Source organism: Dermacentor andersoni, chromosome 1, assembly GCF_023375885.2.
Source record: "Dermacentor andersoni chromosome 1, qqDerAnde1_hic_scaffold, whole genome shotgun sequence".
NCBI lineage: Eukaryota > Metazoa > Arthropoda > Arachnida > Ixodida > Ixodidae > Dermacentor > Dermacentor andersoni.
In genome coordinates this window covers 325,465,049-325,482,051 of record NC_092814.1, presented here as the reverse complement: position 1 = coordinate 325,482,051, position 17,003 = coordinate 325,465,049, and the positions used below count along the sequence as shown (strand labels likewise).

Genomic DNA, 17,003 nt, shown 5'->3' with positions numbered 1-17,003 from the left:
AAATACATACATTATGGGGTTTTACGTGCCAAAACCACTTTCTGATTATGAGGCACGCCGTAGTGGAAGACTCCGGAAATTTTGACCACCTGGGGTTCTTTAACGTGCACCTAAATTTAAGTACACGGGTGTTTTCGTATTTCGCCCCCATCGAAATGCGGCCGCTGTGGCCGGGATTCGATCCCGCGACCTCGTGCTCAGCAGCCTAACACCATAGCCACTGAGCAACCACGGCGGGTTGTAGTGCAAATAGAAAATGTTCATTTTTTTTTGTTCATTCACATTGATTTTTTTACAGTGCGGGCATTCCCGTTGAATCTTGACATAACGCGACGGTTTCTCAGAGCACTCTCGATGGTGCCTTGAGGGTAACTTAGACAGCAACGCCAAAAGTTTCATATATATATATATATATATATATATATATATATATATATATATAAAAGGGAGAACGGTCGAATTATTTCGCGAGGAAAAGATAAGCAATTCCACTGCCTTCTCAAATATTGCTATGTATGTCCATTGACCGCAGATAGATAACCACACTTGTTGTAGATACCCGACACCGGGCCTACGCATTTCTTTGATGCTCAGTGTAGCAAATAGGCAACACTCCCCAAGAGAGGGAGAGAGGGAGAGGAAATTTGGCAGAGACACTTAAGAGTTAATTTGGGAACGTAAAAGGCGCTAGGCACGGGACACCGAAGTATAGGAGAAGACAGGACGAACGTATCAATAGGAACAGGACCAACGCAGTCTGCGTTCGTCCTGTCCTCTTCTACTTCGGTGTCCCGTCCCTAGAGCCGTTCCCAAACTATGTCTTACCAACTAGCCTCCGAACACACTCTCCTTGAATTCACTTAAGCGTGCTTACGCGAGAAAATACGAAAGCGTTGTACCGTTTATAGACCTCGGAACGTCTTAAGTGCGCTCATTTCATGTACTCATGAGTTGGCGCCACCTTCACCCCGTTGGCTCCGCCGTCACGTGCCCAATGACGCACGCACTATAGGCCACACCTAGCCGAAACTGTGGAGCCGCCGTGGCGACGGGGCAGCGTGCTCGATCGTCTCGCACCCCGGCGGCCTGTGTTCCATTCTCACCCAGACCAATATGTACCAAATTTTCCTTTCGAAGCCATTAATGTACTTAGTTTACGGGAACTTCGCTGAGAAATTTTACGTCGTTCCGAGCGTTTTTTTTTTTTTGTCGTGTTTTTACTCTTTGCGCCTTCGGCCATTTTGGTACCAGCTTTCGGTCGCGCCGACTACCGACGGATGTTTGCGTAACGGAGCATACAATGCTTTCGCATTAGAATAGCGTTTCTCGAAATATCGTCCTGTCGTCGACAAGCACTCGACGTGCTATGGTTTCCCGGCGCGTTTCATAAGCGTATATGCGCGGTTTCGTGGCATATCGAGCTATAAGAGCTCAAATTCGACAGACCGTCTACATTACCTATTCTCAGCCACGGGGAGGATGTCACCATGTCTCGATCATCTTTTGCCTGGCGCGACATTGAACCTAAACCTATAAAGCCTATTTCCCCACGAATGCTGCCATCTCATATATTTCTCAAGAATAAGCGCCATCGTCTGAAAAAAAAGAAAAGGACGACTTTGACTGCTTTGCGAATAAAGAAATTTCGCGGTTGCATGAATGAAACATTGGGCAACGTTCGGCACGGGTTAGGCATTGTTCTCCTCCGGGAGAGCGAACCTTTTCAGGACGTTATCTAAACATGGAATATAGCCGAAACTGTGGACTGCAAGAATGCCGAGTCGTTTCATAATATATTCCGATTGATCGACAAGAGCTCCGTCTAGACGAGAGCACATGTAAGCTTTTAGCACAACCACGCGGACATATTTTATTCTTGCACGCCACGCGTTGCCAGACAGAAGTGGAGAGAGAGAGAAAAAAAAGTAGAAGGGGTGCACGAGCAGAGAACTATAAAACACCTAAGACTGTATTTTGTGGCAATTCCTTTCATTTTTCATATTCATTTTGCCCTTACATCAGCATGGCTCGCACAAAGCGGCGCCCCAACTATTGTCGAGATCGGCAACTCTACGGGACCGATGACAAGTATTGAACAGAATAGGAAGACAAGAATGCACTTACAAAATACGGCTCCTATATAGTTCGCCGAGAGGAGCCGGTTCCATAAGATGTTTCTTACAGCGAAGTTGTGTATCGCTAGTTTACAGCCGGATCGACGTCCGTAGAACAAAAACCGCGAGCCGATCCCGAAGATAGTGCAATGCCGGGCCGACCCGCGGCGGAGGTGAAACAGGCCTCAAGCTCTCCGCCGACTTGCAAAAATAAGTTTAATATCTTGGGTCCAAATACAACCCGTGGCAGATATCGAGCTGATAAGAACAGGTACTACACTTTGACCCGCGTCGGCCACGTGTACGTTCGCACCGCCCTCTCTTTGTCGGCGTTCCAAGCGCACGCGTATCTCTTTTCCTTCCGCTCTCCCCTGGCGGCGGTCTCGTCGAAACGTCACGCGTGTCTAGTTTCTTCCGACTCATCGGGGTGGTGGACCTGTCGTCGACGCGAATGCATGTGAAAATCCCGGTAAATGAGTCCGTACCAATGTTGAAAATTCTGCGTCACCTCTGTGTCGTATGCTAAACAGAAGCTTATTCGCCGGTCATCCACCTTCACAGAATGGAATGGCGCATCTTTTTTTTTTTTTTTCGTCGTTTTGGCTACCGTTAGTGGTGTTGTAATTGACCACAGCCCGCGCGCCCGTTAGTCGATCGCGAATTGAAGTCACGCACAAACATCGACCCGCGCCCGAACCAAGATTCAATGATAAAGAGACAAATAAACGGCGTGTTGAAAGTTGAGCCAGTTAACCACGCGCTTTCTTTTTTTGCTAGTCTTCGAGAAAACTAAGAGAAACGTTTTCACGTCGACGTGGGCCAATCGCCCATTTCTCAATTCAGTATATAACGCGAACCATAACAGAAAACAAACATTGCCCCCCCCCCCGGCACATTGCGGCTAACAGATGACAGGCGCGATATACAGGGTGTCTCAGCGAACACTCAAAATTTTTTAAAGGTTGCCGTTTTGTTAACGACGTTTGTTAACGACGTTTTGTTAACAAATGAATTGGAACGCCAATGCATTTCTCCGCAAAGTTCGGGAATTTATATCTCGAAACTGGTGTCGTCCTGAAAATTTGTTACAAGTGGATCCGCCCTGCGAACTCCACGGCTAGAATTCGTAAATTGCAATATGGGCCATAATGTAATTAGTCAAAAACTTAATTAGTTAATTTTTATAACTTCGTAAATTTTGCATCTCAATATTTTTTTTAGTGTGTGAAAGTATTGTCCGCCACTTCGAGCAGACCCGCTCATGAACAAGAATTGTGATACCTGCCTTTTAAAGATTTTTGTTCGCTGAAACACCCTGTATAAAACGCGAGAAGGATTGCGCAAATTATGGCGGGTCATCTGCAGACGAACTTTTTCTTTTTTTTTTCGACGCGAGAGTTGCGCAATGTGTTCGCCGCGCAGTGGCGGCGGAATCAAGAGAAACGCAGCCACTTGGTTTCTGTACAGAATTCGCCGGCGGGGTCCGCCATCAGCGTGTATATACGAGTGCGAAATACCGGCGCACGTGTGCGCTTGAGGCGCCGCGCACGTACGGCGCAGGTCGTGAATTCCGGCACGAAGGCCTTTATATATACGGCCGTAAACCGCGCGCACAACTCAACGCCAGCCAGCCTTCACCGATCTTCACTTGTGAGAGGCAAGTACCTTTACACACCCAAGCCTGTTACACTAGCATGTCGACGGGAAAATGCGAATGACCGAACAAGAAAAGAACTATGGAGAGCGCTGATATCATACAAAAAATAAAAAATGGAAAAAAGAAAAGAAAGGCACTGTTCCGCAATCGCCAAACAAGAGACGAACGAATAAAGAGATCTATAGGCAGCGTGAAAAAGAGAATAGCCCCCAAGAAATGACCTTGAATTTCGGGAAAATTTTCTTGTAGTGTTTTATTGTAGTATTTGACTTGTATGTGAGCCTACGCGGATTCAATAGTTTGGCTTTATACCATAGTGTTACGGTTCACTTTGTGCGGCAACGGATGCCAAACGCCTGAGACACGACCTATCGTCACGCTCACCAACATGAAAAAACTTGTCCCTCTCCTTTGTCTTACGCTTAACCTCTCTACGCCAAAGAGCAGTTTCTCTCCGTGTTCCTCTGTGTGGGTTGACCCGACGTGTCCTGACAAGCCCGGCTACCAGGGAGCAAGAGAGAATGAGGTTGCCCGGATGGTTGCGGGTGTAAGAAGGCCAGCGAGACGCCACGTGGAGACATATATTCTCATCCTTGCGTGCAGGTGCACGCTCGCTGAACGGTCTTTTTTTTTTTTTTGGTCTTGGAGCGCACTGCTCACCCGTAACGTAGTATTAAACTTCTGTTATTTGTTTTTACATCACCTCGACTTCCCTGACGAACCCTCTCGGATGGTCAACCTGGTCACCGAAACCCCGTCCAAGTAAAAACTGGTGGCAGCCTTAAGAATAGGCGCTAAAGTTACCTGGGTGGGCCTACTTTAACGATTTTTATTTCGATGCTATTCTACATCTCTATCATCTTTAGGGGCAAGTGAGCTATGCTGATAACGTACATGAATCACCGTTCGAGCCGACGAAAAAGGGAGAAAGGATTGGTTCGTAATGTAAGTTGAAAATGAATATTTTTAATTCCTGCTTTGATATACGGGATTAAAGGCAAACAAAAGGAAATGAGAGAATGAGACCAGTTTCGTTCTGCTTGGCGTGGCTCCTGCAATTCAGCCTCGATGGTGTGTTCATAAAAAAAAACACAAAGGCGTCAGAGACAAAGGAGCCTGCCGGAAGGAATTTAGAAAAGTTCGCACCCGCGCAACAGAGTGGGGAGTCTGGTACGCTAAAAATACGCAAACCCTGAGACTTCACAGGGACCGAACAAGATTACATTTCGCACGCATATGTGTGTTCTTTCTTTTAAGTTTGAATAGAACAAAATATTAAGTCGACGTTACACTGCTATAGAATAAAATCGTGAAACAGATGGTAAATACCTTTTATCAAACGCAGCGGTTTGGTACGCCAGAAGTCGACGCAAAATACGCCCGTGGTCACGCCGCCATCATGTCTCCAACGCAGTTGCCCGAGACATCGCAGCTTGCGACAACCACCTGCTTGCTATTTATCGTCAGAGAAATGGTTACGCTGCATTCGAAAGGATATCATAAAAAGACATTGTGGAGACTTGGCGTTTTCCTACACAAAAGAAAGAAAGCGAAAGCTCGCGAGAAGGCCAGCAAAATCCGACGTGTCGTTCGGTAGAAGTGAAAACTGGGCGAATTGGTACACGTTGTGTGTAGTGAAAAACAATTCGGGCAGAACTCATCTACGACGACTATTCAAGTACGCGGAGCGCCGAAGCGCGTGACGTCTGAGACGTGTACTGCCGCCGGGCTCCTCTCTCGCGCTTCCCTCTTTGACCCGCTGCGCCATCTTGTGGCGCCACCGCGAAGTGCGCACGTACCTAATGTCACATACACAGTGACCCAAGTTCACTGAAGAGCGGCACGTATCTACGGCCACGTACAATCGCAAGCAGCTCGCATTTTTACACCGCACTACCTACGGATGGAGGGGACCGTTTACTTTAGGCCGCGAAGGTGAGCGCAAGAGTGGCCAGCTGGTTGATCAACTCAGCGTGGTCCTCTTCCTCTTTTCCCGCCAGGGACCGCAAGCACGTTCACCGGTCTTCGTTTTCCTCACGCGTATTCTATCATTGAGCTGAATTTCTTGAAGAGGTGGACATTACTTACATGAAAAAATAGACACGATCGAATAATCAACTAATTAACAAAATTTAATCAGATTTCGATCTCATTATTTTACTTCAAGTACTACAATTTAGAAATTGTAGACGGGGAGTTCACAAGGCGTATCATACCACTTGGAACGAATTCTGATGGCACCAGTTTTGATAAATGAATTCCCAAACAGTGCGACAAAATGTATTCACATCCAGATCCAGTGTGTGTGTGTGTGTGTGTGTGTGTGTGTGTGCGTGTGCGTGTGCGTGTGCGTGTGCGTGTGTGTGTGTGTGTGTGTGTGTGTGTGTGTGTGTGTGTGTGTTTGCGCGCACGCACAAAATGGCGTTTTGTGTAAAAAAAGTAAGTGAAGCAGCACTACATTTTTTTCCGCAAGTTTGACGGCGCATATCTCGAAACGGGCGCTATAATGAAAAATTGTTCCAAGTGAATATCCTTGCAAGCTCACCGGCAACATTTGGTAAATTGTAACGTGATTAGTTAAAAACCTAAATAGTGTCCTTTTTTTTGTTAACCATTTATTTCTATTGTGAAATAACGTCCGCCTCTTCGAGCAATCCAGTTCAAGGATCGAGATTGTGCTATCTGCCACAGGGAATTTTTAAATATTCTGTGTATTATAAAAAAATAAAATAAAAAAAACTCGCACACGTGATCTCCAGTCAGCGCTCGTCCGCGCTTGTGTCCGTCTCTTCTGTCAATCCATTCTGCTGCATGGTGCGCTCTTTTCACAACGGATTACCAACTACCCCGTCACACTCCTTGACGATCCGTTTTCGACTATACGGCCAGGAGTAAGAAAAAAAAATGTTTATACAAAGCTTCCGTGTCACGCCGACATTAGGGCAGGGTGTATACCGTCACCCGCAGTAGCTTACAGAACACAAAAACGGGCGGAAAAAAAAACATCTAGCTTAATTTCTGCGCATAAAAATACACGTAGCTTCGGATCAAGAGTTCCACTCCACTCATCACTACTCACAACGGATTGACGATTCAGCTTCCTACAGCAGCCCGTTCGCTGCGGAAAATTAAGCCTTCTTTTTTTTTTCCTACTTTCTTTTGTTAAGCTTCTTCGCAAACTAATCTCTTTCGCAACGCCACTGTCCCGTAGCTATCGCGGGCGATGATACATTAGCGTGTGTAGTAATAACTTTGACAAAAGCCAAAATTCACTGCTGCGCAACACTGCCCAGAATCCGACACATTAAGGAGCGTTGACGCTAGAGCTCTCCCCCCTATATATCCGTGACACAGCGACAAGTTAGTAACAACGCGCAGAAAAAACGCACGCTGCTCAGTGTGTTGGAGCCCGCTGAATAGATCCATTTAAAGCCTGTGCGAAACTTGTCGGATTCGCACGACGGATCGGGTGATTTTTGTTTTGTTTTGTTTTTTGCGCATTTTTACCATGGTAATGGTAATGCGCCACCGTAGCCGCGTGGGAGAGCACTGAGCCCACTGCATTCTGCGGAAGGAATATTTGTCCTTTTGTTCTTAACTATACGATAACGAGGCATAGGTAGAATAATCCACTAACACGCGCCTGTCGAAGGTCATCTCGTGCAAGGTAAAATGCATGTTTTGTCAGCTAGTAGCAGTGAACGTTCCCTGACGGAACAAAATTCTCATTGAAGATAGACACAGGAGGTGCTGGCTTATCGGAATAAAAGAGAGGAAATAAGGAAGATACGTTCAAAGTGTTGGTGCAAAAAAAAAAAAAAAAAAAAAAAATCGGGGAGGAGATTGATGCGGCCGGTTCCGTTACAGGCATAGGTAGCGGTACGAGGTAATAGAGAAGTTTACAGGAAGAGAAAAAAAGGTTAAGGGGATGTATATGAAAATGCTAGAATGAAAAGCATGTATAGCATACCTTTTTAACTCAAGCACACTATAGGCGACTATGTGTCATATACCCGTTTCAAAGGGGATACCAATAAATTTTCACAATCATCAAAAGCCAAAGCTCCATAAAAAAATAAAAAGAGAGCGAGAATGGGAAATGATTTCATCGAAACAGAAACACTATTCCAGTTTCACACCAAGACGCCCTATAGACGATGATATCAAACATTCTTTCTAAAGACAGGCATATTATGCGGTAAACTAACTCACACCAATAATATTTAAACCTTGACAAGGCTCTATACTGACAGTTAAAGGAGAAGAAAAGAATTCACCGGTTGACAGTCGATGCTGGTAAAGTGGGAGTCGATTCGGAGGAGGAACTGCGCAGGTCAAAAGAAGCAGGTTTTAGCAGAGCAGCTGCCTTTGGCGACTGAACAGCAAGAAGCACTTCGGCCACGCACAGTCAGCTCTGTTTGTGTATGGCCGAAGTGCTTCTTGCTGTTCACTCGTCAAGGGCTGGTCGAGGCTGGTCAAGGCCGGAGTCGGCGGTACTGTCACCGGTCGCGAAGGCACTCCGTGGCCGGCTGGGAGCCCTGCGGGCCCACATGTAGACGCCAGACAAGTATACATATACCTCTTGCGAGTCCGGGTCCAAAGCTCTTGCCGGGCGCGCCCCGGCACCCTAGCCAGCTATCCGTGGTCGAACCAATTACGTTCTTCTGCTTGTTGCCAATTAATAGCGCATACTCACTGCACGAAGTTGACAGAGGCAGACAACAGGGGAGAAAAACTACCTCATGACGATGGTTTCGAAGGTTTTGGCGCATACCCACTAAGGGGTATCCACCGAAAATCGGGCGGCACGGGCAAGATGCACAATTGGAATGCTAAACAAGCTCAATGCTAAAGTGTTCTCGAATGCGAAATAGATGAAACCGAGAAAGAAAAAAGAATAGAGTGCGATTGAGTATTTACACGGGAACAAATGTGTATTTGATTTACAAGGAATAAAGAAAGCTATCGAAAGGAGGGAGAGAGAAAGAAAACTGATAAATATACAACATTTTTACTAATTCAGTCAGTGGGGATCGCAAAATAAGTCTTTAATTTCAGCGTGTACATTGCTGTAGGAGTGATCGGCAAAAAAGAAAAAAAGAAAACGCTGCTGTATAGGTTTCGTTAGCAACCCCACAACAACGACACGCAGAAATTCAATTTGCGGTGTATAGTTGGATAACCGAGAAAGTATACCCGTCATGCCACGATTCAAGAAAAGATTCCGGTGCCCAGCCAAATGTTTCCGCGCTCTGAATAAAGCCTACAAGGCTGAGTAGAAGCGTCAATGGCGTTGACTACGCGCGACACCGCTCGCACACGCTGTGCGTTTGAGACAGTGCGAACTTCGACACAACAAGGTGACGAGCGATAGCATTCTACAGGCAAGCACATGCACATTCAAATAGGACATTTAAGGCGTAAATCGTTTTTATCTTGTCTTCATTTGAAGGGGGCTTCCGAGGCAACAGAATATGTTCAGATACTGCAGCGCAGGCTGCGCAATTTATTTTTTTCCGTAAACATTTTTTTTATCACTGAAATTATTCCCCATCGGTTAGTTATCTGCAGATAAGAATGGGGTTATTAACTACAAAGCCAGGAATTCGCCAAAGCACTCGTTTGCATGAATGATTGAAAAAGCAAGAGCCGGCGAATCACGTGCTAGCGAGCTCGCGTCGCAGACACAAACGGGTACATCGCAAACCAAAGGGGCTTTATGAGTCCCCACAAACCTTCATCATTAACCTTACTTCACAAATTCGTTTAATTACGAATGAAAATGCTCGCCCTTTATTGACGCTATTAACTAACAATGCTGCTTCATTCACCTGCAGTGCCCCGTTTGCGTACCTCTTACGGCACATGAAACGCATACATGCGAAATAGCTATACTAGCAGTGCTGAACGGGACAAGGGCAAGGCGCCGCTCAAACTTGTTTCGCCGTGTACAAGTACCGAACTATACCCTTGTCTGCACACAAGCGTTTCTAATGAGGCACTTCGAGTGGGTCGAAAGCGGGTCTGCCTCCTCCAACGGCAGCGCGTCCGTCGTGTCGGCAAGCCGAGGAAGTCGGGCGCAGGTCCTGGCGCCTGCTTTTCGAAAAGAAGTCGCGGCAACAAGCTGAGGTTCAAAGGCTGTGAGCTGCGGGCACATCGTGCTCGGTCGCCACAGGATTTCGTTCCCTTCTTTCTCATTTGCCGGCCTTTGCGCAAGAACGCGAAAGAGCGAAACCGGCGCTTTGAAGAACCGCGCATCGCATTCCGCGGGTCAACCTGACCGAAAGGCGGAAGCAGTTCTCGACAAACGCGTGTGCTTTTTAGCCGCCGTCAAGATGAGGCGTGCTTCGAAGACTTCAGCGAGACAGGCTGCGCAAGGCTACATCTGAGCTACTCTTGAAGCTACGATACCTCCGGCTTCCCAGTGTGCTGCGATCCGCCCCCCCCCCCCCCCTTCTTCCTCGTCTTTTTCTTTTTTTTCTGCGTTCGCCTGACCATCTTAAGAACCGGAGCGACGCGTCTTGCGAGCCCGTGACCTCCGCGAAAATGTCTTAGGGGCATGTGCGCTTTCGGACTCCTGTTTGACGCTTTAAGAGCGCGATCCGGGGCGGTACCTTAAAGAGGTTCGGGTGCATGTGATATCTGTTGCACAGGGTATGCGAATGAAAAAAATAAATAAATAAAGGATTGAACAGAAGGAAGTCGGCCCTTGAAGCTCTTGCTTTCCGATATATTTTTTTCAGGCTGCCGGAGATTTGCAGTGAATTTTTCGATAGCAACGCTGCAGCCAGTAAAAGTGGCGCTAGCAGAACACGGCGGTCAGCACCATTTCTTCTTTTTCCCTATCTGCAAGATTTGTGTCCACAGGCATGCGTGCACATGCTGCATGGGCAATTAAGTGCGCTTACATGGCCGCTTTTGCACACAAGCGGGCCAATGAGCCCTCGACATGCATGCGTCTCTGCTTACGGGGACACCATCCGGGAAACGCCCCCCGCCAAAGCCCGAAGCAACAGAGCTCGCGTGTATAGCTGAGGCTCGCCATAATAGCACACGCGCGCTGAGCGCACGCAAGGTTTATTTCTGGGCTGCCGAAGGAGGTGGTGGCGGACTCATGCCGCGGGACGGGCCTTGGCCTATTGAAGAGCCCGTGCGCGTCAATCGAAGCGTTGCAAAACTCCTTGCCTGCTTCCTTGCCCCACACGAACGATATGCGCCACGCTACGCCACGTTCACGGTGGTGCAAGTCACTCTCGAAAGCTGCTCACGAGGTCGTTCACGGCGTCCTTCGCAGCTCACGCAGTTATATGGGCCCCGTACATACCTATAGCGCTTCCGGAAATTTCGCGGCAGGGTGTGATCGCTTAATCCGAGGACAGGACTGGGAAATGAACGAACTCTTAAGAAAAACAACGAGTATGTTTACACATGGACTCCTCGAGGACGTTACACGGCCTTGTGCGTTTCAAGAAGGCTGAAGAAACATACTCGTGCTTTTTACCACCCGCCCTGATTGATGAGGGAGCTTCACAATATGCTTATCGGATTCGTTCAGTAGTGCTAGCGGGAGACACACTGGCGTCGTCTGTTCTTTATTAACGCGATAGCGTTAAGGGCCCCGTGTCGCAGGTAATCCGGCATCCCGCGTCCCGCGTCGACCATCTTTTCGCGAAAAATTATTCCTAACCACACTTACCCAAGCATGCAGGCCCCCCGTGTAGCACAGAGACGTCACTGAAATAATTCGATTTCTCAAAGTAAAATGCGTCAGAAAAATCTTAAAGAATGACTTACACACAACCTACAGACATGATAGCTAGCGTGGGATTGTAATTTGGATATGCGAGAAAACAAAACTCTGTTACGCGGAAACTCAAGCACAAGCCCCTTTTCTGCGTTTCTACCATTCATAGGGCGACGCGCGCGGTTCCTTGCAACACCTCCAGATGGCGCTCGCCTACGCGCATCCGCGGCCCACGCAAGATGACGCATGTTTCTACCAGAAAGCTCGCCTTCGTGCATAGCGTTCGCCGCTAGCGTTTCCCGGTAAACATTGCGGTTACATACGCTCCAGTTGCCGGGAAGCGTGAGAAACAGTCGGGGACCTTTGAATGCTATCGGCGTTCCACTCTTTAAGTGTCCTTCAAATTATTTTGTTCTTTGCCCTTTTTGTCTTGCATTCCACACTGGGTATATTTGTTTACCTTCATATGTGGCCTCCTGGTTGGCACTGCATGCGGCCTCTATATGTGGCATACCGAAATTCTGATGGAGAAAGCGAGGCTAGAATCTTAGTCACAAATGTAAGCACAACTAGACAAACCGATAAGAAAGAGCCTTTCATTTTCTCCGATCGCACAGAGCTCATCGATTTTAATCGAAGCATTCGAACATTCCGCCTTCGCTTCCATAAACTTGCGTAAAATTCGGCAAGGAGAACCCCACTTTGCAGTGACCCATATTCGTTGAGCCTTTATGTGCCTGCAATGTAGCCTCTACCACTGTCCAACGGTGTGAGACTTAGTGGTCGCATAATGTTTTCTTTTTCATTATTTCTTTTTAGAACAGACTTCATTTAAAAGATCGCTTGCATATAGTGCATCTTCTGAGTGTTACTTGGGCATTCCTTGGCACGAGAAACCGCAACAAACGGTGCGAGAAACAGCAATGTTTAGATAGCTGATTAGGAATTTGGAACCTCCGCTAATTATCGTTTTTATCATTGACTTTGGTGCGAAAATATCGCGAAAATATGTAAAATATGTATTTAAGTTAATAGTTTTTCGAAAGCCTCCTTCGCACACTGCGGGGAGGAATTAACTGAAGCGACGACGCATTTTGCACCCGTTATTGGGTTATTGCACCCGTCTCGAAACTGTGTGCGAGTTTCAGAATTTCTGCTAAGCGGATACGGAATTCACATTACCCTGCTTCCTTTCTGCAGTTGCAACATGTGCCCTGAAGTGACTACGACAATAAATTTTAATTAGTGAATTATGGTTTATCAGCTAAACGAACATCGTGATTTGCCATACAGATCTATTCTGCGCGTCTTCTATTTACAGTAGTCCAACTGAAAAGGCGGAACAGCGCTCTGTTCGAAAAAAAAGCCGTTCGAACAACAACAACAAAATAAACACACTACTATCGTGCTCTAACAACACCCTATATTTCTAAGACACTCTCTATATTATCTCTTGTCTCCATTTTTTTTTTCCTCCACCAGCGCAGGGCAGCAAACCGGATGTCATTCTTGTTAACCTTTCCTGGCGTCTTCTATGCATGCCCTTCCTTTCTGCTTTTCTTTTTTTTGGAAACAAGCACCGTAGTGATGGCATATGATAGAGTGGTGACGCAGAGGACATTAAGCGTAAATTTAGAATCCAGTTTATGGCCCACTTGCTGCAACCCCGTGATGCATGTCCTATCGAGGAGCCCAAGCAGTGCCATAAGCTGCGCAATGAACTGCTTCGAAATTTTAGCCTTTATGGCACGCGCGAGTGCCAGCAGTGGATATTTTATATGAGCGCGAACAACTTCAAAACGTGCCACAACCATCGTACATCCTATACGGTGATGGCATGTCGTCGAGGTGTTCAAGCGATCATGCGGCAATAATAAATATAATAGCCGATCCGTGCGAGCACCTAGCAGGCATATTTCAAGAACAGCGTCAGTTGAAAGCGAACCATTAGAGACCTGCAAATATTTCCAAAGGTAATCTCTAGTCGGTGACGACGTCTTTGCGGAGATCACTAATTCGCCGGAAGCTTACGTGAAGACGATTAGCGAGACTCTCCGACGGGAGCCTCGGCGTCCGCCCGTTCTATGCTAATTAATCACGGCTTCATAATTTTACTGCGCAATTTTAAGGCTCTCAGTGGTGTCCGCGGAAGATCTGCAATTCCAGCATAGTTTCACTCCGACATATCGCCTCGTCTGTCTGCGGCGTAAGTTGATGATTTTCTGTACCCGCCGTGGTTGCACAGTGGCTATGGTGTTGGGCTGCTGAGCACGAGGTCGCGGGATGGAATCCCGGCCACGGCGGCCGCATTTCGATGGGGGCGAAATGCGAAAACACCCGTGTACTTAGATTTAGGTGCACGTTAAAGAACCCCACGTGGTCGAAATCTCCGGAGTCCTCCACTACGGCGTGCCTCTTAATGAGAAAGTGGTTTTGACACGTAAAATCCATAATTTAATGCTTTTCTGACAGACGACCTATGTGTTGAACCCGGAGGGAGACATGAAAGCCTGGATGAGGATATAGCTTACGGTATACAACAGAGGCGGTACGTTTCTTGCGTTATTTATTAATGCGTGAGCATTAGCAGTGTCAAAGCGGAAAAATAATTGTTTTGCGTGTGAAGTGTGGCAAGTCGGTCACGTGGCGCGCGCACACACACACACACACACACACACACACACATGGTGGTGTGTCTGTGTGGTGGTGAACAGAATGTGGTGAACGCGGTTTAAATCATGGATCCGGGATATCAAAGAGGTACGAAGAAATGCTAACACGTTTTTCTCCGAGTTTACCGCTATTTATTTCTATTTCTGTTACTTCTTTTTATGTTGCTACGGAACATGCTTCGCCAAGGCGCAAGCCCAAGTTCAAGGTTTATTATTTATTTTATTTATTACTAATGTTTATTACCGTACTACTTCCCAGGGCTGCTGCAGCAAAATAGGATACATCAATATTCAGACATCACAACGCTACAGCACTTATACAGGACAAACTGCGATCTTAAACGAATTACAAGTATTCGCACTGTATGAGCGATAACATCCTCCGAATCGTTTTTCTGTTCGCCGCTAAAGGGAAAAGAAGCGCCGAGGCGAATCCCCCTAAACGAGAATTGTCACTTCTCTCTGTATGCCGAAACTCTATACACCACTCTCTTGTAAGGTCGGCGTCTGGCAGATTAATCACGGATGGACGAAGCGAGTCGACGCTAGTGCAACTTTCATTCCGCGCACAAGAACGGTGGCTGCAGGCGTGCGCAGTGCGCCCCCCCCCCCCTTCCCCCGTTTCGCGCCTCCATTAAAGCTTCCCCTCCTCCCCCGTTCCCCCTTTTCGCCAGAGAGGCCCACCCACTCGCACAGCAGTGGCGCGCGGGACACTGGGCCGGCGGCGAACACTGCGGTGGTGGGGCCACGAACGCGGACGAGGGTCGGATGGCTCCGCAGAGAAGACCACACACGACGGGCGCTCCTCCGGAGCGTATGCACTGCGCGCTGGGTCGACCGCGGGGGCAAGCGTCAATGCGAAGAGGTCCAGTGGTGGCGCCTCGGCGAACATCGCGGCGCTATCGGAGCCGATATCCTCCGTTCCGCAGCAGCTGCGCGTCCGTCGAGAGAGTATGGTAGCCTCTGGTCACGCCCTTCACAACGGGCACGTTGCACGACCTTGTTTCAGATTCTCCGCGCGCACTCTCTGTCCATTCTTTCCGCAGTGGCTTCGCGCGATTCCCGTCTCGCGAGCCGTCCTCGCCGCGACGGGCGCCCAATGCAGCTAGGGGCTTTGCAATCTTCCCGGACCCGCCAGTATGCATAGTAATGACAGCCCTGACATTTGAAGGAAATATGCGACGTGCGCGAGTCACTTGTGCCGCCTATATTTATACGCTCAATTCCAATGAGTCTGTTCGTATCCACCTGAACGGCCTACTATTCAAATAGTCCGAGAATCAGGGCTGCTTGCGTGAGTCATAATGTCTAAACAACTCATCTCGGAACTATGTGCAGAAATAGATGTCAAAGTGGAAAGCGCCCACTGAATAAATTCAGCGTCCACCAGTGCTGCAGAATGGCTCGAATTTAGCCAATTGCCTAAACACGCACTGCCGCGATGTGTCTACGGTTCACAAAGCCCCGAATACACCGAACAGGAAATCTCACGGTGAACCTCGGTGGCCATCCGTGAGCTGCGTTCTTGTTTCGCGTAAGAAATAAATGCGTACGGCGTTGAAAAGAAAAGTATATCTCCGTAACGGGGATAAATATATATGCCCCTGTTCAATTCCCCCTCCCCTCTCTTTTTTGTTGTTCAGTGGTCAAAATTTGTCTACTTGAGTGTACAATATCTCGATCCAGCAATTGTCGTCAAGGGGCTTACAAAAAATACCGAGCTCTTATTGGCAGGATAAAACAGCTTTGTCGCCATCATAACTCGTACACGTCTGACGCAAATGCCCCTCTTATGGCATATGCTGAATTTTATCGGCATTAGGCACCTAATTCCTCTTGAGTCCCGCTACGTGGACTTAACCTTAACGTATCGAAAGCTGCCTCCAAACTACACAAGGTCGAATTCAGAAGTGCGTGATCATAGTGGCTTGCCTGGCATAATTACGAGTGGTAAGAAGATCGACGAGTTAGATCTCTGTCGATGTCATGCGAAAACCTTTGATGTCAGTAGGGATTACTAGTTTCGGTATGGGCGTCGGCAACTGTAGAGCTGGTTGTTGAAGCGGAACAGTTCTTATAGATGTGCCAGCTACCTTCGTGTACGCCGCTCAAGAACAAGATAGTGATGTGGTTAGAGTCCGCGATGGCATATCATGATATCAACCTTATTTGCAGACCTCGAAGCGGCAAGGCGCACACTGCAGGGACTAGGTCGTAGGAAAAGGGCCAGTTGTCACGAGTGTGTGGGTCGAGTAAAGGGAGAATGAGTGCGCGACTGGCAAGTTTGGGAAATGTGGCACGTGGTGTCTGGGTCAGCAATTAAGCGCGCTACATGACGGTCAAGGATCAAGGAAAGCTGCCTTATCTCCTTTTGTGCAGGCATTGACGACGCGCGCGCGCATACAAATAATAACATTTTGACTTCTGTGCCCCAATGTTGTTACGAACAATACGCGCGTCGTAGAGAGCCCCGGTTTAATTTAGGCAGATGGGGTCAACTCTCGTCCAACTGGAGAGGTTACACACTCCGTTTCGCTTATGGGAAGACGGGACTTCGCTATTAATAATCACCGACACTATGGCACGCGCGAACACTAAAGCATATTTGCAAAGAAAGAAAGAAAGAAAGAAAGAAGGAAAAGCAACAACGAATGCGGAGCCGTCTATGGTATCTCGAACACGCACCTAAATCTAAGGGCATACTTGTTTTCCCACTCCGCTCCTATAGGAATGTGGTCGTCACGTGACTTCGTGCTCAGCAGCAGAATAGCCTCAGCCATTGAGCAAACTGCAGCGTGTAGCATGGCATGAAATGA

General features: G+C 47.7%; 1 protein-coding gene and 1 non-coding gene across 3 annotated transcripts in view; both read right to left on the bottom strand.

The window, feature by feature from the left end:
• The window catches only part of LOC126516413 (rap guanine nucleotide exchange factor 2-like), a 635,146-nt gene that overhangs the window by 496,125 nt on the left and 122,018 nt on the right, over window positions 1-17,003 (bottom strand). The gene's annotated exons all lie outside the window — the stretch shown is intronic.
• LOC126516977 (U2 spliceosomal RNA) lies at window positions 2,234-2,417 on the bottom strand. The gene has a single exon (XR_007596167.2). It is a non-coding gene; the product is annotated as a U2 spliceosomal RNA (small nuclear RNA).